Source organism: Chiloscyllium plagiosum, unplaced genomic scaffold (genome assembly GCF_037043375.1).
Source record: "Chiloscyllium plagiosum isolate Xiang-an unplaced genomic scaffold, Cpla_swu_hap1 HiC_scaffold_36, whole genome shotgun sequence".
Classification (NCBI taxonomy): Eukaryota; Metazoa; Chordata; class Chondrichthyes; order Orectolobiformes; family Hemiscylliidae; genus Chiloscyllium; species Chiloscyllium plagiosum.
The window spans coordinates 28,592,963-28,617,915 of record NW_028270174.1 but is presented as its reverse complement, the minus strand read 5'-3'; the positions used below and the strand labels follow the sequence as shown (position 1 = coordinate 28,617,915).

The 24,953-nt window shown below is 41.6% G+C and overlaps 1 long non-coding RNA gene across 1 annotated transcript in view; it reads left to right on the top strand.

Annotated features, from left to right (window-relative positions):
- The window catches only part of LOC148139918 (uncharacterized), a 182,856-nt gene that overhangs the window by 124,057 nt on the left and 33,846 nt on the right, over positions 1–24,953 (top strand). The window contains exon 5 of the long non-coding RNA XR_015753236.1: positions 10,804–10,931. This is a non-coding gene — a long non-coding RNA (uncharacterized LOC148139918). The remainder of the gene's footprint in view (positions 1–10,803; positions 10,932–24,953) is intronic.

The window sequence follows — 24,953 nt, the reverse complement described above, 5'->3', positions numbered from 1 at the left end:
GATGTCTCGCACCCTGGCACCGGGCAGGCAACACACCATGCGAGACTCCCGATCCGGCTTGCAAAGGATACTATCTGTCCCCCTAATTATAGAATCCCCTATAACCACTACTTGTTTGAATATATTTTTGATACTTTGTACTTTAGCATAGTGGAACAAGAAAAATCATATTAACACTTTTTGCCATTGATATTTGGCTGACTGAGAAAATGTCTAGTTGAGGACCAGGATCTAAAACACCATAATCTTAGTGTTGGCCAGTGGGCCCAGTGATCCCCACACTCCTATACACTTTGGCGATTTGGGTGATCCACTGCAGGTGTTGCGAGAAAATACTGAATAAATACCATCTTATTCCTTTGCAAGATCCTCTAAATCTTAAAAAAAAGCCATTCAACAGCAATGTCCTCCCCCAAGTCTAGATTAGAGTGGTGCTGGAAAAGCACAGCACCAGCAGGTCAGGCAGCATCCGAGGAGCAGGAAAATCGATGTTTCGGGCAAAAGCCCTTCATCAGGAATCGCTTTTCCAGCACCACTCTAATCTAGACTCTGGTTTCTAGCATCTGCAGTCCTTGTTTTTACCTATGTCCTCCCCCAAGCCAAGTTGGCAAGCATCAATCACAACCAACCAGGACATTATCTGACATCATATTCCTGAAGTAGTTGCTCTATTTTAAACTTGGTCACAACAAGGAATTTGCACAAGGACAGTGGAAATGCTTTAGAGATATCCTCAAATCTTCTTGAAGAGGTCAAACAGGCCAACCAACTCATTCATGATCTCGAGGAACAGATAAAGAAGGAAATCATACACTCATTTCTATATATTTGCAAATTTAATAAACTAGAGTCAGTCGAAATAAATGACTTGTATGCATGGGCAGATAAAGATGTCAGGAATCTGAAATAAAACACAAATATTCGTTAGATCTGGCAGCATATGTGGAGAGACAAATACAGCAAATGTTCCAGATCAATTTGATTCTGGCCTGTGGTGACTTCAACAGGCACAGTATTGATTTTCACTTGTGCGCCAATGACAACCAGCTCTATTTCACCTCCCAGCTCTCTCAACTCCTCCAATTATTCAATTATCCATCTGATTATCTGACATCCAGTAATGGATAGGCTGGAATTTCTTCCAAGATGCTGTGAAGATTGGAGCCATTATTTTTGGTCCCCCTTCCAATCTCCATTCTTTAGCTTCCAACTTCTGGAAATAGAACAATTTATTTCCAACCTTAATGTCACATTTGATCCTGAGCTAAGCTTTCAAATTCATATCATTATTAAGGTGGACTATTTCCCCTCCTGTAAATCACCTGACTTCCCTTGGTTCAGCTCATTGATTGTTGAAATCTTCATTCCTGCTTTTATCACCTTTAGTTTCAAACGTTAAAAACACTCCTGGATACCTGTATCCTCTCTCTGTATGTGTGAAGTAATCTAAAGCACTGCTGTTCATACCTCAACTCTCAGAAGTCCCATTTGTTCATGACTGTTGTGCTTACTGACTTACTTTGGATCGCAGACAAACAGCATCTTGACTTTTAAAGTGCTCATTCTTATTTTAATATTCCTCCATGGCTTTGCCTCTCTCTATCTCCATAAACATCTCCAATTCCATAGTGTTCCAAGAAAGTTGGATTCATCTAATTTTGGTTTCTTCTTCTCTTTAATATTCCCAATTTGAATTGTTCCCTTCCACGCTGTGCATTCACTTATGTCTGCTCCACGTTTTGCAATACTTTCTCTACACTTTTCCACTTGTCTATCTCGTTCCTTTCCTTGCAAGCACTCCTTAAAATTTATGTCTTTGACCATGAGCTTTGGTCATCTGATTTAATATCTTACATGGTTTGATGAACAGAAATGTTAATTGTTTCTCTCTCCACATATGCTCTCAGAACTGTTCAGTATTTTGAACATGTCCTACTATATTTTTATGCACGTGGTGTCAGATGTCTGGGATGATCAGATTACATTCACTCCTTTCTCCAAATCATTCAGCCATTTTTGAAAGTGTCAGAATTTGAAGGGGTCTTTAGCAATGGTTATTTTGCTTCATTTTGAGTTGTTAATATGAATGTATATGCAAACATTTAACAAGTCATTAATTTGTAGCTTGCCTGGATATGGGGAGGTGATTGATAAACGAGTTATTGTGTATTTGTTTCTTTTTGAGGGATGATAGTTAGCTTACTGACCAGCGGAACTACATTTAAGATAAATATATTGGTCAATAAGCATCAACATGATATATCAAGCTAAATTATCTGTCCAGCTAGCATTTTGTTTCTGTTATATGTTTTGACAGTAAAACAGTTATGCATGCACAGCAATAGAAATGTTGAAATTTGTTGTTCCCAGTTTAATTATTATCTGATGTGGAGGTGGAGTGCTCATAGTCCCCTGTTGATTGATAATTTGCATCAGTGTAATTGAGTTGTAGAGCTAAAGATCTGTCTGTCTCCACAGTTTATGATGTTCTTTGTAAGACTTGAATACTTGAAGACTTTGCTGCTGCCGGGCTGAATTGAATTTTTGCAGTTTCTCTATTTTCTCCTTTCTGCTACTCTGGCACATAATACATAACTCTAATGAAATTGCAGAACCATACATGAGTGTTGCTTGAAGGAATAATATGATTATAATGTTTTAAGCAATTTACACCACCAGATGACAGATGTGTAAACCAATGCAATAGTTGACTCCCGCATACAAAGCCATGACATATCAACTCATTTTTATTTAATATACACATTTTGTATGTGTGTATATATCTATGCACAAAAATACACACTTCTTGATATCCTGTAGTTTTATATTGGTAAGTATTTTTAAAATATAAAGAATCATTTAATTCTGCTCTTAAGCCCTTTCAAGAAGTGAGACCATGCCCACAGACTTCTGATTCAATTATTTTTCCTGTCCTATTAGATACTGTACATCAAAAGCAACCATGTCTAGTAAATAATTTTTTATAAGGAGTTGACTTCAATGGGTGCTGATTTGGAGTAAGAGGTGAATATACTCTGACCATCCCAGACATCCAACAGCTGCAGAGTGAAACACACAACTGGAGAAAAATGCTGGAAACTTGTCACCTCGGATTATGATCCTTTGGAGAATACAATTATCCCAGCAACTGCATGAAAGGGGTATATTAGCCACACTTGTCAGGAGGTGTTTCCTAAACTAGATCTTGAGATGGACTGACGAGGGATACAGGATATATCTGTACTTCCTACCACATCCCAGTAAGGATTAAATGCTGAAAATATTGGAGGATTGAAATATCAACAGCTTACCAGTGATAGTTTGGTGTCCAGTGTAAAACGCATTTGGTTTTCAATTCATCAATTGCAAAGATCCAGATCATGAGGCTTTGAGGAATCAGCTATGTGTTGGGTTCTACATGTCTGTGAAAATAGCAGCATCACTGGAGGGGACAGGCTATTCCTGTTTCTCTCCCCTCCACTTTCTTTCATGGGATGTGGGTGTCATTGGCAAAGTCAGAATTTGGTGCTGATCCTTAATTTGCTTGTGAACTGGGTGGCTTGCTAAACCCTTCAAATGAACAGCCAACAACACTGTTGTGGATTTAGAGTCACATATAGGCTAGACTAGGCAACAGCAGCACAGATTTCATTACAACAATCATTGGTAAGTCCATGGTCACCATTACTGAAGCTAATTCTCATTTCCTGATTTTATTCGCTGAATTTAAATTCTGCTATGGTGGGATTTGAATCCATGTTCTCTTAGGGCTTTTCTATTATTAATCCAGTGATATGACCACTACACCACTGTCTTCCCCATAATATTTTGGCAAAATTCAGTAGTAGATCCCTAAGTTAGGAACAGATGCAATTGATAAGAGTTACAACATGTACAATAAAAATCAATGCTCAGAGTATATTTGAGAATATTAAGTTAAGCATCGATAAGTTGCAGAAAAAATGAACATCCCCTCGGCAAAAATACAGAAGCGAAACGAATTTCAGAAAAAATGTAGATGACGTTGGTTCGGCCACTTTTGGAATGTTGCGTGCAATTCTGGCCTCATTCCTATTGCAAAAATGTTGTGAAACTTGAAAGGGTTCAGAAAAGATTTACAAGGGTGTTGCCAGGGGCAGAGGGTTTGAGCAATAGGGAGAGGCTGAATATGGATGGGTATATGGATAGGAAGGGTTTAGAGGGATATGGGCCATATGCTGGCAAATAAGACTAGATTAATTTAGGATATCTGGTTGACATGGACGAGTTGGACCAAAGGGTTTGTTTTTGTGGATGTTGTTAGTGAGGGACAGGGACTCTTAAAATGTTTAAGTAGTTGATTTTATTGGGAAATGAAAAGAGCAAAGCTTTTTTTTGCAGGGGGGTGGAGACTTCCCCCAAATTGGATGGAGCCAATAAAAACAAAAATGCCGCTTTGAATCCATTTTTTTTAAATGGGGGAAGGGCAAGAGAGGTTTATCACTGTTTTAAAGACTTTAATGAGACTTTTGTTTGTCCCAGCTTTAAATACAGCAGCTAAAGGAGGACTTTGCATGGAGTAGGTGAGTGCTTTCACAGGACCTTGTGAGCCCTGAGTATATACCTTTTTATCTCCAGTTCAACAAGGAGATTCCTTCGCATTGTCTGATCTGAGCTCATGCATGTCCAGTTCCTGATATGATCCTACCATATTGTCCATGGGCTATGTGAGGGCTCTGGTGGTAGTGACCAGGTTCAGGCCCAATCTGTTTCAGAGGTGTTTTCAAACTCCCCTGGCCTGAGGCTGCATTGATTCCAAAAGCATCCTTCTGCAAAGTCAGCTTGAATACGTCTTTTTTAACGAGGACGCCCTTTGCTATCATTTCCACTCCTTCCTACCCCTCAGCTCCCCCCAGCCCCACCGGCATCAGGAAACAGAGGTGACCTGTGCCTTTGGCCTTGTTGTAACAGAGGAGACAGTAGGGCTGATGATGGGGAAGGGGAAACTGATTTTAACAAATACCATGAGCACCCAGGGATCTTCTTTCTGCACAACCCTCTCAGAATCTTCCATGTCCCATCTATAGACCTTGTCCTGATCTCTGCCTGTAGCATCTGTGTCTGGTTACTGGTGAAGATCTATCTGTCTGACAGCCACCCCTTCTGTCTGACTGCACCTTTCAAAAATGGTAAGCAGTTCCGATTGTTTCAAGTTTCCAGACAGCGTATCTGTACTTGCTTCCTTTTCCCCATTTACACAACACCCAGGCTAGATGGATCATTGATTGTCATTGATTTAGAGTCATAGAGTCATGGAGATGTACAGCATGGAAACAGACCCTTCGGTCCAACCTGTCCTTGCCGACCAGATATTCCAACCCAATCTAGTCCCACCTGCCAGCACCCGGCCCACATCCTCCAAACCCTTCCAATTCATATACCCATCCAAATGCCTTTTAAATGTTGCAATTGTACCAGCCTCCACCACTTCCTTTGGCAGCTCATTCCATACACGTACCACCCTCTGTGTGAAAAAGTTGCCCCTTAGGTCTTTTTTATATCTTTCCCCTCTCTCCCCTATGCCCTCTAGTTCTGGACTCCCTGACCCCAGGGAAAAGACTTTGTCTATTTATCCTATCCATGCCCCTCATAATTTTGTAAACATCTATAAGGTCACCCCTCAGCGTCTGACGCTCCAGGGAAAACAGCCCCAGCCTGTTCAGCCTGTCCCTATAGCTCAAGTCCTCGAACCCTGGCAACATCCTTGTAAATCTTTTCTGAACCCTTTCAAGTTTCACAACATTTTTCCGATAGGAAGGAGAGCAGAATTGCATGCAATATTCCAACAGTGGCCTAAGCAATGTCCTGTACAGCTGCAACATGACCTCCCAACTCCTGTACTCAATGCTCTGACCAATAAAAGAAAACATACCAAAGGCCTTCTTCACTATCCTATCTACCTGCAATTCTACTTTCAAGGAGCTATGAACCTGCACTCAAAGGTGTCTTTATTCAGCAACACTCTCTAGGACCTTACCATTAAGTATAGAAGTCCTGCTAAGATTTGCTTTCCAAAAATGCAGCATTATGAAGTTATGCACTCGAGCAGTAGCAAATTATTATTTTTTTTAATGACTTGGGTTCTGAAAACTCATCCTTGGCAAACACCTTTAGCATATTGAATTAGATTTTTTTCTGTGCCAAAAATCTTGGCAATGTCATTGAGGCCCAGAGTGGGAGCCAAGAGGTTGCACCAGTTAAACTGCAACTGATAATAAATAATTATAACTGAAAGAACTGTGGATGCTGTAAATCAGAAACAAACAGAGAAATTGCTGGAAAATCTCAGCAGGTCTGGCAGCATCTGTGAAGATAAGTCAGAGTTAACGTTTCAGGTCAAGTGACCCTTCCTCAGAAGGGTCAGCGATTAGATTAGATTCCCTACAGTATGGAAACAACAGGTCCACACTGACCCTCTGAAGAGTAACTCACCTAGAGCCATTCCCCTGCCCTATAGTTCCCGCTGACTAATGCACCTAACACTATGGGCAATTTAGCACGTCCAATTCATTTGATCTGCACATCTTTGGATTGTGGGAGGAAACCCACACAGACATGGGGTAAGTGTGCAAACTCCACACAGATAGTCACCTGAGGCGGGAATCAAATCCAGGTCTCTGGCGCTGAGAGGCAATAGTACTAGCCATCGAGATGCCGAAAAGAAAGGGTCACTGGACCTGAAACATTAACTCTGACTTCTCTCCACAGATGCTGCCACACATACTGAGCTTTTCTAGCAATTTCTGTTTTTGTTTCATAAATAATTACCCCTGGTTTTGTACCAACTTCCTCAATTATAATCTATGGTCAAGAAGTGAAAACGGATCCTACAGAATCCTGCTCTGATTCTAGCCCAACCCAGAAACAGTAACTGAACTAAGAATGTTCCTTATATAATTGTCCTCTTATTAATAATTTATGAAGGTACTCATAGAGGCAGCTTCACCAAGCAACACAGAAAGGGCTTCGTTTAAATAGCTGTTTCCCAATCACTTAAAACAAAAACAGTTTTGCCATTAAGGTTTCTGCTGCTTATGTATGCTCAACACAAATACAAGCAACCAAGGGATAAGCATTGTATTTTTACATGTGCAGGCAGGATGATTGAGTAATTGGCACATTATATTAGAGCTTCAAAAAAAAATCCTGTCAGGAGTCTAAAGTTCTTGGCTATTGTTTCTTCATACTGTCATTCTTAGTTACACCTCAAACACATGCTGTTAGTTAACAATAACAGATTCTATCTATTATTATCTACAATATTCTTGGTCTCGTATTACCAAGGAATATTTACAGTATGCCGAGATGGGGAAAATATTGGCCCAAATCTTCCAATTTGACTTGGGGTTCCTATTTCCAGACCAGATCAGACAAAATGTTGCCTAATCAAACTCTCAGGAATTTTCAGGCCAGACGTCTGGTACAGGATTCATTCCAACAGATGCAGTCGTAAAAGAAATAGAGTGAATCTTTGCAGTTTAATTACATCAGCTACCACATTCCAATAATTGAATACAGTTTAAAGTTCCCAAAGTTTCAATGACAGCTACAGATAGAAGGTGGGTGGATGCACAGAGGATTGGGTCCCCTGTGAGGGCAGCACAGTAATGAGGTGAGGGAGTGGCTCGGGTCAGGAAGAGATATAATTCCTGCTGTTCTCACAATAGGGACCCCAAGCTCGAAGAGGTCTGTGTACACTTCCAAGGTCTTCCTGATCTGGCAAGAATCACACAATAAGAGTGTGAAGGTTGGGAAGACATGAGAAAATTGGTTTTCCAGCAGAAAAACTAAGCTCAGCACTTTGTGATTCTCACTTTCCTTGGGAAATGAAAATTGACCCAAACTGGACTCCCTCTGATAAGAGAATCTAGGACGAGAAACAGCATGGGCAAATGGGGCAAACAAACAATGATGAGACTATTGTCTTTTATCAACCCACATCATTTTTGCCCTTAGAAGCCTTATGGCTTATGTGGGCATCAAGTAAGCAATGTGTTCCCATTCTCCCCTCCCAAAAGTACCCTCCCCTTCTTCCTCATTTCAAGGTGCAATGCCATGCAAGGTCACAGGCCTGCATTAGGATGTGACATAAATTACTCAGTTGGCAACCTTGAATTCAACTCATCTGTCCAATTCTGACAGTAGAGGAAAATTGACGCCATAAAGTATAATGGCAATGGAAATCTTGCAATAAAGCATTGGAAAGAACAAGCACCTGGGGTTTACCAGATATTTTAAACTAGAAATATAAGATTCATTAACCAATAAATCTGCTCCAAGAGGAAAGAAGCTTTGTTCATGAATAAGTTAAGTTTTGTTAAGATTGTTTTCAGATTTCAAAAACATGCTGCTTAACTTGACAATAATAGTATTTGGAGAGATATGGACCGGGTGCTGGCAGGTGGACTAGATTGAGTTGGGATAACTGGTCAGCATGGATGGGTTGAACCGAAGGGTCTGTTTCCGTGCTGTATATCTCTATGACTCCATGACTCTATGACTATGATAACTGGAGTCCTTTCATTTCAAAGATGGAAATGTGTTGCTGGAAAAGCTGCTAGATGCTGCCTGACCTGCTGCGCTTTTCCAGCAACACATTTCCATCTCTGATCTCCAGCATCTGCAGACCTCACTTTCTCCTCCTTTCATTTCAACCCTGTGTTATGATATACAGATTAAATTGAAAGAGTCCCATTTACTGAAATAGTAACTAAAAGCAAGCATTAGTGTGCAATTTGACAGTACTCTTTTCGCATGTTCTGGTGCAATTATTGTCTTTTTAAGTCAAATTAAACATAATACTTTATGCAATTCATTGGCTTCCACTAAGACATGATCAAACTTTTATCTTTATCTCTGCCTTTCAGTGTATTTTATTGCCCTTGATTAATTATGTTATACTAAATGGGTTTTAATTACTTTAATTATTTTGTTTTGGCAAAATTTGTCATTTGATTATACTGTAAAACAAAAGAAAAAATCTCTGGTGCTAAGGTAATCCTATTTTCAATGTACTGTAATTGATTGCAAATTCATTGGAATAAGATAAGCCATCAACTAAATGAAAAATATTTTAAACAGATCTCACAAGAAAACAACAGCAATATATAAAATATCATTTTGGAGTGTGATAAAGGGTTGGGGATAGGAATTATCGTTCAAAGACTAGTGTAGTTTTCAAAATCATTGGGAATTCATAAATGGCTACCCCGAAGGAGCAAATCTAGACAGATTGTGGAAGTGGTTAAATTTACTGAACAATTTTAACCTTTTTCAACTGGTGAATCTGGTACGGTCACTTTACCTACCTGTTGATGCTCCAAGTAAATTATTGCTCCTCCTGACTTTTAACAACCCTCCTGAACTTTCAGAAAAGACACTTGCCTGAACCCAGCACCATATTAAGCCTGGAGATTGTAGTTCAGTGGTGAGATCCGGCCTTGGCAGCAATCTTAATGCTGACTTGAGGAGAAGTAGCTGCATCTTTCTGGCCAAGTGTGTTTTATAACAATAGAAGGCATTATACGAATATGTGTTCCTGCCATTGTTATCATCTTGTGTGAACCACAAGTGGGGGATTTAAACTTAGATAGAGCAGATCGATAGGGTGATTGCCAAAAGGAACTGAAGGTGAGTATAGTGAGGTCTAATTTTAACAACTGAGCTTGATTTGCATGCCTAAAAGGGAACTGATATTTTGTATTGTATAAAGTAATTTTGAACTTTCATTAGCTTCACTCCACCTGATGTAAAACTTTGGCTGGAGAATAAAGCAATCATGAGGGGCCCTCTTATGATACAGCAGTAGCAGCTATACCTCTGAGCCAGCAGACCCAGGTTCAAGTCTCATCTGCTCCAGAGGTGTATAATAACATCTCTGAACAGGTTCATTAGAAAAGCAGGTAAATAAAAAGAAAATGTTAAAGCAGTCTTGCTTGAGATCCTGAAGAAGAGAGACCAATCACCACTAACTCCTGATAAGCATAATTGCAACTAGCTAGTTAAAATAGTTTCCTAATTGACACTACCATGATACCACATGAGCCACTAACTAACAACATAATCCTAATTTTATCTATTGCTATCATGCACTGATTGCACTCTTTTTTATTTAAGACAAGTACCTCTGCAGACTCTAGTGGTTTATCCTGGACCACTGATAATTAAACAGGTACTTAGACTCAGGGTAGGGCTCTTATTGCACTGTGGTGATGTCCCTACCTCTGATCCAAGAGGTAAAAACAATGACTGCAGATGCTGGAAACCAGATTCTGGATCAGTGGTGCTGGAAGAGCACAGCAATTCAGGCAGCATCCGAGGACAGGCAAAATCGACGTTTCGGGCAAATGCAAGTCCCAGTTGCTCAGGAGGTATGCAATAACATCCCTAAACAGGTTGATTAGGAATTATCTAGAATTGTGGATTCACCACAGGGGCTAGGGTATACCATAATCTCTGGTAACTGATGTTAAAATATCCATTGACTTTATTACAATGCCTGACCAGCTACTGACAAAGCTGTTTTTAATCTTTATTTAAAGAGTAGAATGGAGGAACAGTGAAGTTAATCCAACCACAGCCACCAGTAGTTTATGATCAAAGCTCAAATCAACATTTTGCTGTCGAGTTGGAACAATGTTTGGACTGCAGGAGATCACATCATAACATTGAAGGAAGTCTTGTGATGGACATGGTTTGGAAGAGTGGGATTAGGGACGGTCACGCATCTCTACTCGGATACAATTTTAAATGTTCTTTTTACAGGATCTGGAGTGGCTCTTCCGAACCTCTTGGCCTCACAATCTGAGAAATGAAGGATTACCTTAAATTATCTCCTGTGATTGTGGATTGTCTCTTCAATCTTTCCAACCGACGTGCTCCTGTGTCTCATGGTAAGAGATGTTGATTGGACTTAACCCTTTATTTTGCATTGTAAATTGCTGGATGTTTAATTTGACAATGGCGCAACTATGTCAACACTGCATCTGACACATGATTACTGCTGTTCCCAATGGTCATCTGTGAACTGATTAGAGAAAAAGAAGGAAACCATATGCATGAGTCAAATTAGACACAGAAAGAGAAATTATAGTGAGGAAAAGAAAACAAGAGGGAGCTGTACTAATGGTTGAATTATCTTCAAACCCTGTCTGCATGGTAAGCATATTCAACAAGCTGACTGTCAGCTTAAAACCTCAACTATGAAATTGCAGATCAATAAACAGACTTCATCAACTCATAAAGGTGTAAAGATGAGATTACAACATTTTTATAATTTTCATGAATATCTTTTGTGAAGATCAGTTCTAAAACATTAGAGAAATGCATACATAGTGTGCATATAGTACTCCAAGGTAATCACTTTACTGATGCAGTTAGTGACTATTCTGAGAAATAATAATACAGAGGAACCTCGATTATACAGCAATCGATTGTCCGAATATCGGATTATTAAGCAAGATCGCAAAGTCCAAATGCTCCGCTAAACTATGTTATCTGGCATTCGATTATCCGGAATTCGATTAACTGAACGAAATATGCCCTGCCCGGGTCCATCGGATAATCAAGGCTCCTCTGTATTGAATGCTACATTTTTCTTTAATCTGCCCTAGGTGCTTTCAAAACAAAAATCACTCCTGTATGGAGCTCAATGATCAGTCATGATTATGTTAAATGACGGAACAGCTCAAGAGGTTGAATGGCCTATTGCTGCTCCTATCTTCTGTGTTTCAGTTCACACTGGTATAAACTCCTTTGTAAACGCTTTGGGCAGAATTTCTGAGATTGGTAATTGGAGATTGCAATCCACACTTTCTTCCATATGAAAAGAGGGATCCAGCATCTCCCATCCTGCCAGCATCTCTCTTTGATGCTAGGCTTTGAGTAGAGGATACTACAGGCAGCAGGAGCTCCCACTGACAATGGTACTGACAGTCAATGGAGATGGAATTTCCATCTCTGGGCTCCTTAGTCCTGGGAAAAACTTGCCACTGAAGAAGGGCTCATGCCCGAAACATCGATTCTCCTGCGCCTTGGATGCTGCCTGACCTGCTGCGCTTTTCCAGCAACACATTTTCAGCTCTGATCTCCAGCACCTGCAGTCCTCACTTTCTCCTAAAAGACTTGCCACTGGCCAAGTAAGAGTCTGCAGGGCACATAATTGAGGCAGGGTATTCCTTAATGGATTTGGGTGACAGGTAAGACCACCACCAACATTAGATTCCTCGCTATGATTCTATGTGGCACATAACACTGACACGGCAAATGGGTTTTAAAAGATAAACTTCTAGGGCAATTCAATGCCTTCTGCAGTGAGACTCCCCAAGTTAGTTGTTCGCTTTTACGTGTCTCCATGATGTGTCATGACAAGACCATGTCAGAACCATAAATCATTGCATTAGCAGTGTTCTGACAATACAATTACTGGGCCTAAATGACTGCAGTGAAATTAATTCCCATTAATGGCATAAATTAAGTAATCAGTTCAATGAGAAGACTCTCAAAACAAGGTTGCAATATTTTTGGACCTTTGCCAGGTTAATGGCAGAGCAACTTGATCAGCAGTTTGTGGTGAACTGGGTCTTGGGGAGCATCTCTCCTTCAGCACAAATTGCATGGATTTTTGCAAACAAATAAGGACGAGCAATTAATTCATCATTATTTTCCCAGCAATTTCTGAACTGGTAGCTAAATTGTTTTTAAAGTATACAATCCTTCATGCGTAGCTTGTCAGCGTAGATTATGTGTCATAAATACACTTTAGGTCAAAATGCTTTAGTCTCTTGTATCTACTCTGATTACCATTCTTCAATACCCATTAAACCAAGTTTTCTTCCAGCCTTACCTAAGCAAAAGACACAGCGGGCTGAATCTTACACTTGCTATTGGTTATGTGTGAGCTGTATCGCGGTTTGAGGAATTTCTCTCATAAGCCTAATGAGTTTTCTTCAGTATTTTATCAAATTCACCTCATTGACTACCTACCCTGCCCCTTATGGCATCCCTCATGCCTGAATCGAGCCCTATCTTGCCACACAGCATTCTGGAATAACTTGCCAATCACTGGATATCCTGGAATTCACCAACACCCTTTTCCTAGCACCATCTTTAAAAGCCGATTGTGCATTATGTGCAAGTACTCACTCCGAGCAGCACTGTGCAGTTGTTAATTTGGCTCGGACATAGCAGGTGGGCAGTTTAGTACTCTACTTCATGCCAGGGACCTGAAGGTCCTCTTGGATGGGGTGTTGTAAAGTCTTTCTCTTCTATGGGACCAGCAGTGGAGGCATTGACACCAGATTATGCCAGCCTTGTCCATGTTTGCCATCCTGATTACAGCAGTCTCCACTGTGTGGAGGAATACCCATCACTGTTGGAAGATGATCAATATCCTTTAATACTTCCCCAACATTACGGCCATCATCTTCTCTCCAACATGCACACTCTCTTTGCTACTGTACTCACTTCTCACCAACCCTCACGTTCTACCACTGCCATTTTTGCCTACAGCATCTTCCTTCACTCACTGTAACCCAGCCCAAACCCTGATACCTCTAATCCTGCACACCTTCAGTGTTGCCCACTCATTTGCTCAGGACAGCTCCTCACCTGCACCAAAAGTAAGTCTGTGCCATTCACTTTCACCTCCCACCCATTATTACCTCGCTCTTTCTCATTCCAGACAGATGGGTGGTGGCCTGGATGAAACTTGACTCCTCACCCCTTAGGTGGAGACCATTTGCCTGTATTTTCCCAAGTGTTCAACTGATTGTGCATGTGTCTGGACTGGTAGTGGAGGCTGCTCTTGAATTGCTGTGCAGGGACCCTCTCATCGATCGGTATCTCTTTTCACTTGACTGAGGTCTGCTGATAATCATGACCACTTTCCTAGCTTTGTTTCTGTGTTAACTAACCCAGCCAGACAGAAGTACAATGTGTGGAGTAGCTCTAACTAAGAAGGTAAAGCAAACAAAAGCAAGGTAGCATTGCTGCCAGCATCCAGGTGACCTGGGGGTGAGTCACAACAAGCGAAGACTCTGGAAATGCATTCTGATCCAGTCCATAAACTATTCACATGTCATTGAGCACGTGCCCCTGTCCTTTTTGTAGCATTACAATGAGAGTTGCCAGGGTAGCCTGAACTGTAGAAGTGTCCTATAAATGCTTTATAGATATATCATGTGAGTTCATAAAAGCTGGCACACATCAGATGCCAATGTCTGTGGATGTGGGGTGCATGTGGCTGGTCCCTAAGGAGTGTGCCTGAGATATTGGTGCCATGTGTCCAACATGGAGACTCTTCAGAGCAAGCAGGGAATCAAACACACCAGGAACCTGCTCTGGTTTCCATGCTAAAAGTTTACAACAAAGCTTTAAGCAAGCTCCTTTAGCTCATTTGGTGGGTTTCAGATGGAAAGCTGGGGTGAGATGTGGGCTCTGATCATAAGTGTAAAACCACAGTAAAAGTTGCCGAGGTGTTCTCATTGTGAGAAAGGGCCCTACGGTCGACAAGTTGCTCTCCCATTTTGTCATAATAACAGAAAAGTAAAACCTAATTGTAAAATACTCCTCAAATCTTTGGAGCCTCATGCCTAATTTAGATAGTTTCTCTTTTTATTTGGATGCTGATGTAACCATGCGACATTATACTTGCTTGTACTTTCTGATCTGTTTGCAGCTTTTGTCACAGTTTACCACATCATTCTCTCTATCACATTATTGTCCTTGCCAATTAAATGGACCTGTCCTTGCTTGAATCCAATTTTATCTGCTTGTACCTAGAGATCTCCAAAATGTTTTTGCTCTGTCAGCCAAGGCCTGATTGACATCACTCTTGCCTTTGAATCAGTAGGTTACACTAAACCTAGGTTAACACACAGTGCAATACCAAGGAAGTGCCGCACTGTCAGAGGCAACATCTATCTGATGTGAGATGAAACCCTCTCAGGCAAGCATGAATATCCCATGGCACTACTTGAAAGAACAGTGACATTGTTCATAGTGACTTGGACAATAATTATTCCTCCAACAGCATCTAAAAACAGATGATCTGTTCATTATTACATTGCTGTTTGAAAAACGTTGATCTCTGCAGATTAGCTGCCCTATTTCCTAATCTTAAATGTTCTTCATTGGCTGTGAAGTACTTGGGACATCATGAAGTACTTGGGACATCATGAAAGGTATGATAAAAGTGCGTGTTTCTCTCTGTAGTTCAAAGAGGATCTATCTTTGATCACTCCCTGGTTCTCAATGATGTGCTGCTTGTCAATGACATAATTTTAAAACACATCAAGCTGCCCCCAGCTTTAACTCTGCTACTGCATGATTCTTCCACTGCCTCTGATATCAGATTACTTGTCCAACATTCAGTACTAAAGTGTAACTGTTTCTCAAATCAAAACACGAAGAATCCTAAAGTGCTTTGGACTCTATTATAAGTTCCATTTCCTGGCCAACAATCTCATACACTTCACTGATATGGTGGCTTAGTGGTTAGCACTGCTGCCTCACAGTGCCAGGGACTTGAGTTCGATTCCAGCCTTGGGTGATTGTCTGTGTGGGGTTTACATGTTCTCCCTGTGTCTGCGTAGGTTTTCTTCGGGTGCGCTGGTTTCCTCCCACAGTCCAACGATGTGTAGGTTATGTGGATTGGCCATGCTAGATTGACCATAGTGTTCAGGGATGTGTAGGTTAGGTGCATTAGGCAGGGGAAATGTAAAGTAATACAGTTGGGGTCTGGGTGGGTTACTCTTCGGAGGGTCAGTGTGGACTCGTTGGGCCAATTGGCCTGTTTTCACACTGTAGGGATTCTAATGGGTGGCATGGTGGCTCAGTGGTTAGCACTGCTGCCTCACAGCGCCAGGGACCTGGGTTCAATTCCCACCTTGGGCGACTGTCTATGTGGGTTTCCTCCCACAATCCAAAGACGTCCTGGTTAGGTGAATTGGCCATGCTAAATTGGCACATAGTATTCAGGGATGTGTTGGCTATTGTCAGAGGTTATGAACAATCTAGTTCGGCCTCTATGTTCCACTTGATCATGAGCTGAGTGTCAAATGCTACAGCTTTTTCATCACTAAGAATGCCTACTCACTCTGCTTCAAGCCCTAATACTGTTTAAAACTTCAATTATACTTCCAGATGTGATATTCAAATGCTTTCTCGGTCAACCACCCATCCACTGAATTGCAGAAACTTACACCAAAAACTCTGCCAATATTTTAAGATGCATCAAGATTTGCTAACTCATCACTCTAGTGCTCACTGACCTACATTGACTTTCTGTTTAGCAAAGTCTCAGACTTAACATTTGACTATTTATGTTCACCTTCCTCCTCTCCAGTTCTAGGAGAAAGTGAGGACTGCAGGTGCTGGAGATCAGAGTCGAGAGTGTGATGCTGGAAAAGCACAGCAGGTCAGGCAGCATCCGAGGAGCAAGAGAATCGACGTTGATTCTCCTGCTCTTCGGATGCTGTCTGACCTGCTGTGCTTTTCCAGCACCACAATCTCGACTCCTCTCCAGTTCTGAACTATTCCCTACCATATACACCACTGCAAAATCGTTTTGCTTTGAGACTGTTCTGCTTATCGTCTAGTCTGCGGAGATGTGGAGAAACCTTTTCTCACCTCTTGAAGACTCCTCATTTGAACCTGCACCATTTTGTTATCTTGGCTTAGGTTTACCCTACCAAAGGAATATGTATTAAATAGCTTTTACCACACCAAAGCTAAGATTTGCATAATCCTCAGGAAGCAAACAGCCCAAACTATAAATAACATTTCCTTCAGTGCTGGCGTCCTGTACTGATGATAGTCATGATTTGGAGATGGTGTTGGACTGGGGTGTACAAAGTTAACAATCACACAACACCAGGATATAGTCCAACAGGTTTAATTAGAAGCATTAGCTTTCGAAGCGCTGCTCCTTCATCAGGTGGTTGTGGAGTACACAATTGTAAGACACAATTTATAGCTAAAGATTACAATGCGATGTAACTGAAATTATACATTGAAAAATACTTTGATTATTTGTTAAGTCTTTCATCTGTTAGAATGACCATGATAGTTTTACTTCTTTCATATGTAAATCACAAAACTTTTTTAAAAAGTTACATTCTCAGGTTAACTAATTGGTGTCAGGCCAGATAAGATGTTGACATCAATTGACCCTCGGTCTTGAGGTGAATCCAGAGCAGACTCCCGGCCTATGCATGGACCCTCGGCCTTGAGGTGAATCCAGAGCAGACTCCGGCATTCCCTGGGCTTGAGAGCTTTGAAGTGAAGCCAGGTGCAGGCTCAAGGTGTGACCCAGTGCAGTCTGGGTTGGAAGGACAGTTATTCTGAACTTTTTACTTCTTCATTTTTCTAACTTATTCCAATCATTTTGGGCTTTTGTACCTAAGATGACGTGAAGGTCTGTAATGCTGGATTTTTATTTTTCTAATCTTTTTTTCCTAAGGATTTATACCTAAGAACATGTGCATAAGATGACATTGTAAGTGGTGACTTGTAAACTTTTCACTGTACTCATGTGAGTACATGTGGCAATAAAGCTAATTCTAATTCAAATATCTGTTTGACAAAATATTTGTTTGCTTGTCTTAATATCTCCTTCTTTGCCTTAGTGTTAATCCGAGTGGTCTGATTCTGCCTCCACACAGTGCTTTGGGATATTTCACGACAATAAAAACATTGCAGTAATGTTGTTGATGTTGATGTACTTCTCCTGCTACATCACTGCAACTCCTGAACTGGCAGTGACAGATTCTTGTCTCTGCGCGAGGTTCTGCCTGAAAACTTCCTGAATGCGTATTGACATGTGAGCCATGACACTAGAAAGGAGCTGATGAAATCATCGAAATCCTGCTTGACTCTTAGTTTGTGGGAAATCAAAAAATCAGGCTCAATTCTTTTGCTTCAATCAGCCAGTCCATAGAGCAAATCCTTCACATCAGTTGAGAGCTCTTTTGAGCCTTGCATCATTTAGCACATCCTGCCTGCTCTGTACTGAAAAAACTTACTTCATGGCTTTAACCACACCAAAACTATTATTTGCTTAACTCCACCCCCACCCAAGATAGGGAAGCAAAGAAGCTAAACTGCAAATGATCTTCCTGCCATTAATCTCTTAAATGTCTGCAGAGTCAATGGAACAGTGCACCAGAGGGCATGACTGTGCTGCACATGCTGAGATTGCTGTCTGTTGAATTTAGCAGTCCATGTGCTTCACCTTCCACATAATGTTGCTGTGTAATGGTAGGATGTGAACTTACATCCAAGAATCCCCATATAGCAAAATCCCATTACCTTCAGTCCAGGAGGGGTACATAACAAGACAAGTTGTCCTCTGTAGAAAATACAGAGGTGAGTGACTTTAAACTATTCTTGTGGACTACCTTCTAGTTCATTAAAAAGTGAAATTGGCTGAAGTATGGGGCTAGGTCGCTTGCACCAGCTCGCAGCTAGATTGTGATGCATACAGAGTGTTCTCCTTAGAAGAGAAAAAGTGAAGTTGAATAGTTTTCACTTTTTTAATATTTAAAAATAGTCTTTCCACATCTGTATTATTAGCTTACTTAGCTTAATCTGCAGCTTCTGCTTTATTTTGTTTGACTGATGGTGCTATTAATATTAAAGTATTTAGTGTTTTAACATCAGTGAAGATAGAAACTACATGCATCATGTCAAACATCAAATTGTTCTCGCTAAAGTACATTCATTAGCATAATATAATGTCTTTAGCTTCAGTAAGGTCAATGAACCCATTGCCTGATACAGTAATACCATATCCAGCTGCCTATGAAGCCATTAAATACGTTAATATCTTATATTATTGCTTTCCTTTTGTGGTGACTAAATGATCTGTTTTCCGATTTATGTTTGCCCTTGCAAAAGAAACCACATTCAGCTGTTTTATCTGTTGCCATACTGAAAATATATCCAATACACGTAATACTATTATTCTTCATAAGTTCTTGAGTTTTTTGAAGTATTCAGTAGCCATTAATCTGAAAGAGACCTTGATCAATTAACTTCTGAGTTGCCAGTTCTTTAAGATGTACCTCTTAGAAATTGTGGTATAAAAAGACTTCAGCATGTAAAGGAACAATGTGGCATTCTGCTCTTGATGAAGTGTAAAATTAGCTGAGACTCCGTGCAGACCCAATTGCACACCCCATGGAGTGTTGGAGGATACCACGATGAACCCGATCCGTTCCAGACTTCCACGCTGATTACATCAAGATGTGCAACTAACTAGATGGAAAGATAAAACAAAGAATTGCAAATGCTGGAGATCTGAAACAAACAAAAACAGAAATTGCTGGAGAGATTCAACAGGTCTGGTAGCGTCTGGAGAGAAGACACCAGTTAACATTTCAAGTCCAGTGATCCTTCTTCAGAATAGTTAATGCTAATGAAGAGTCATCCCAATGTAAAGGTCTGATTCTGATTAACACACTACCTGAATAAACTGACATACCTTCCTTGCTTTAATTTGAAAGAAGCCATTATAACCTCAAAAGGTTAAACATAAGAGTTTGAAAGTGAGTTAGCTCTGACCATGTGTAAAATCATTTTGGCACCTGATGTGTTCAAATCTTTGCACTTGATTTGAGAGAATGAAGATTCAGACCATTGGAAAAGGACCAGAGTGGGATGGAAGTCTTGCTGAAGGCAAAAAGCACCAGTGTTAGTTTGGTCAAGCAGATGCACATCTGCAAATGCGCAATGTAAGTGGAAGGATAAACTTTAGAAATGTGAAAGTGATTTCGGAGAAGAGCGCAGGCAGGATCTGAGGAAGTGGGATGGGTAGGAGGCTGTGGGTTGTGATGGTAAAACAAAATGTGCAGAATCAGGTTTGCTGAGAGGCTGCCATGTACTGAGTGGAGCTGTTTAAAAGGCTTCCTGCACATTCCCTGGTGTTGAATATTTGGTCCACTCATACCCCCACTCACCCCAATGAATCCTCATAACCTCCATGCCAACGTATTCTAACCACTCTTCCCATTAGCCCTTATTGCTACTAAGCTAACTTAGTGCCAATGTATGCTAACCTGTACACTTATTGATATAACCTATGCCAACTCACCCAATATCTCCCATAGGCAGACTTCAGGACCATACCGACTTCAACAGCTACCTAGATTACACCTCCTCCCACCCTGCCCCCTGTAAAAATGCCATCCCATATTCCCAATTCCTCTGTCTCCGCCGCATCTGCTCCCAGGAGGACCAATTCCACTATGAAACTACCCAAATGGCCTCCTTCTTCAAAGGCCGCAATTTCCCCTCCGACATGGTCGACAACACTCTCCACCGCATCTCCTCCACTTCCCGCACCTCTGCCCTTGAACCCGCCCCCCTCCAATCACCACTAGGACAGGACCACACTGGTCTTCACCTTCCACCCCACCAACTTCCGAATACATTGTATCACCCTCCGTCATTTCCACCACCTCCAGACAGACCCCACCACCAGGGATATATTTCCCTCCCCACCCCTATCAGCATTCAGGAGAGACCACTCCCTCCGTGACTCCCTCGTCAGGTCCACACCCCCCACCAACCCAACCTCCACTCCCGGCACCTTCCCCTGCAACCGCAAGAAGTGCAAAACTTGCGCCCACACCTAGTGGGCGGCACAGTGGCACAGTGGTTAGCACTGCTGCCTCGCAGCGCCAGAGACCCGGGTTCAATTCCCACCTCAGGCGACTGACTGTGTGGAGTTTGCACGTTCTCCCCGTGTCTGCGTGGGTTTCCTCCGGGTGCTCCGGTTTCCTCCCACAGTCCAAAGATGTGCAGGTCAGGTGAATTGGCCATGCTAAATTGCCCGTAGTGTTAGGTAAGGGGTAAATGTAGGGGTATGGGTGGGTTACGCTTCGGCGGGTCGGTTTGGACTTGTTGGGCCGAAGGGCCTGTTTCCACACTGTAAAGTAATCTAATCTAATCTAATCTAACCTCCCCCCTCACCTCCCTCCAAGGCCCCAATGGATCCTTCTATATCCGTCGCAAATTCACCTGCACCTCCACACTCATCATTTACTGTATCCCCTGCACCCGATGTGGCCTCCTCTACATTGGGGAGACAGGCTGCCTACTTGCGGAACGTTTCAGGGAACACCTCTGGGACACCCGCACCAACCAACCCAACCGCCCTGTGCCTGAACACTTTAGCTCCCCCTCCCACTCTGCCAATGACATGCAGGTCCTTGGCCTCCTCCATCGCCAGACCCTGGCCACACGACGCCTGGAGGAAGAGAGCCTCATCTTCCGCCTAGGAACCCTCCAACCACACGGGATGAATGTAGATTTCTCCAGCTTCCTCATTTCCCCTCCCCCCACCTTATCTCAGTCCCAACCCTCGGATTCAGCACCGCCCTCTTGACCTGCAATCTTCTTCCCGACCTCTCCGCCCCCACCCCCTCTCTGGCCTATCACCCTCACCCCCACCTCCTTCCACCTATCATATTCCCAGCGCCCCTCCCCCAAATTCCCTCCCCCTTACCTTTTATCTCCGCCCGCTTGGCACACAAGCCTCATTCCTGAAGAAGGGCTTATGCCCGAAACATCGATTCTCCTGCTCCTCGGATGCTGCCTGGTCTGCTGTGTTTTTCCAGCACCACACTTTTCAACTCTGGTACTCCAGCGTCTGCAATCCTCATTTTCTCCTAGACTTCAGGACCATGCCTAAGATAAAGTTCTAAGTCTCTATTACAGACTTTCTTTAAATTTCAATCATATATGTCTATTTAATGTTGAAGCAGAAAAGATGAATGATTTGAAGAGAAGACTGAATGGCCACATGAAGAAAATAAACTTGTAATCTGACAGGGAAGAGTAGGAGAATGGGAGTGATTATGCTGCTCTATAGAGAGTTAGCATGGACTCAGTGGGCCAAACAGCTTCAGTCTGTTGTGCAAAGCTTGTGGCACAAATAACACAACTGTGTGGCTTTTTATTTGCCTTGTAAAATCACAATTCAGGAAAGGCCTTCTATCTTCCTTAAAGAAAGAGAAAAGCTTCAACTGGGGCCATTTTGGATTAGTTATGACATGATGCTGATAAAATGTTTTTATTCACTCAGAGGCTGATATTGTGGTATTCTTCCAAATGACCCTGTGCTATTTGCAAGCTCTACTGTGATGTTGTACTGAGTAAGGGGTTGTTTTGCGGTAGTTCACTGCCAGCAATCATCTGCTGTCCTGGGCCTATCTATAAACAATGGTAGGGGATGAACCATCATTGTACCTATAGAAGAGGAACTGTCTTGGACAACAAGAAGATTTATTGCATGATACATATAGGTACAACTAGATTTGCTCAAGAGTAATTTCTAAGACCGTAGGGAGCTGGTGTAGATACATCTACCCCATCTCAAAGCAAGAATAGAACTTATGTCTCCATCACTGATTGGCCTCACCCATTCTCTTGATGTTACACACAATGTAACATGAATATTAACTCCTTCAGAACTCTACAATACAGTATGGAGGTCACAGGTTGTGAAGCTAACCAATGTCTGAAATTTATGGAAATGACTGTGATCCTGGTTTAAAATGATAATCTCATAGGTTTTATGTGACAAACCACTACATGCCCCTTCAACATTAAACCAGTTGAACATGTATAACTAACAATGGTTTTGAGCCCGCAAGGATCAATCCATCCAACAGCTCTCTTCAATATCTGTGACTTTCCTCCTACAATGTCACAGCTCTTTGCATATTCTTCTGACCTGGCACTGACTTCCCAGAGTAAGGAACTTCAGGACATCAAGAAAACACTCTCTCTAAAGAATTATGTTCTCTGGAAGTCTGCTTCAAAAAATGCTAATTTTAATTAAATGCTGCCAGGACTGGCATTTCAGCCTTCCACCTCAACCACTCAATGTCCGTTTCTGCGCTGACCACTCACCAAGACCCAATACCAAAATACCTTAATATCACTCTTGTCTGTATGTTAATTGACCAGTAACACATCTACAATGCTGGAAGTTAGGTAAGATGAGTGAATCTCATGTGAAATCTGCCATATACTATCTGGAGGAGCTAGAACCAATACGATACATTGCTCCATTAATTTGTTTCGCTCATCTAAAGAATCCTGCTGCGCAATGTGGCTAATGAGCCATCAACCAAACATGATAGGTATCTGGGATTGTGGGGATTGTTTCCTCAAAGAACACTACTGGCTGACAGCCACTAAAGCACTCCCACTGACACAGGATCTCAAAGAGAACTCCATGCACCCCTCTGAAATCCAGTAGTCCTGAGTGGAACGCACTCCCCACCATACAAAGTGTTGTCAGCCTCACCTGGTATATCTCCTGGTTGTCAGCCAATATCACCAACTGCAGCTTGGTAACTGCTGTTGGGTTTCCAATCTTCTACAGAAAATTTGGAAACTCTAAACCACTTGAGGACAGGTTTGGGTAGATATGGCCAATTGCCTTACAAGTTCTATGGAATCATAGAGACCTGTATAGCACAGAAACAGAACCTTCGGCCCACTCGTCCATGCCAGCAGATATCCTATATTAATCTAGTCCCATTTGCCAGCACTTGGCCCATATCCCTCTGAACCCTTCCTATTCAAGTACTCATCCAGATGTCTTTTGAATGTTGTAATTCTACCATCCTCCACTACTTCCTATGGTAGCTCATTCCATACATGCACCACAGTGTAAATTGTGACTGGGCCATCTATATCTGACCAGTGGACGCATAAGGAGTTTCTGCCTTCAGAGATCCACTCTTGGTGACATCACAATATTCATGTTGTGTCAGCTAAAGTAATTGCATGGATGATTAACCTTAACATCAGGCTATAACTGCTTTCCCAGCCAGATGAGAAAAATCTTGTGCCAAATTCCTTTCATTTTCATTATAGTCCAAGAAATGTTTTGCCTTTGATCTCCAATACCCTGGAGATTTTTCTCATCCCTGGAAGTATTAAACAATGGTGGCATATTAGAGGACATATAAATTATTTCATTTTATCTAATGCCTTCTTGATACAAAGTCTGAAGGGCAGTTGGCTCCATCTGGTGTTTTAAAATAATTAACTTTAAATAGGATGAATTAAATCCATGCACCAGTTAAGAAAGTTTTGAGTAAATCTTTCAAGTTCCATGTTAATTGGCACATAATAAGAAGTTACTAAATAAATGAAATTGAACGACAGGTTCATACACTGAAAATATTGTAAGAATTGATTACTGATAGAAGCAGGTTTTTAAACTGTAGAGCTAAAGCACTGATGTGTCCATCAATGCCAACTCTCAAGCTAGCTACTTTTTAATGTATAATAAACTACGCACTAGCTCTAATGCACAGAGCAAATTAAATCACATGATGAGTTTCTGATTTCAGTCGTGTCAACGAGGCCAATTGCCAATTGAGACCCAGGTACTTTCCTTCAGAAAGGAAAAAAAGTAATACAGTTGATAGCTCTTTGACTTGCTCTCTGGTTGTTGGTTCCCTAATAGTATTTCCTTGATTGCCAAGCAGCAGGTCTGCCAAGGGAGGTAGCTGAAGGGTGGGTGGCCAACCAAGTCTAAATATAAATGCCACTGCCGAAAACAGAAATACAGATTGCCCTTGCTTAACTCAGACTAGCAATTCCCCCCCCCCCAAAAAACCCCATTCCCCACAGACAGTACACATTGTTTCAAATTTTGTTTTAAACTAGCACTTACAAAATACATTATGTTTTTTTTGTATTTAACATTCGGATCAAAATGATATGTTCTGACACTATTTTCAAATGGTATTGCGCATCACACTGTAGTACAATTTTCTATATCATTTATAACTGAGGTTAAAAAGCAACGCTGTGTCATTTCTATTTGAAATTCCTGTCAGGATAAAACTGATTCCTTCTGCTAAGTTCATGACACTTCCATGCTGGGA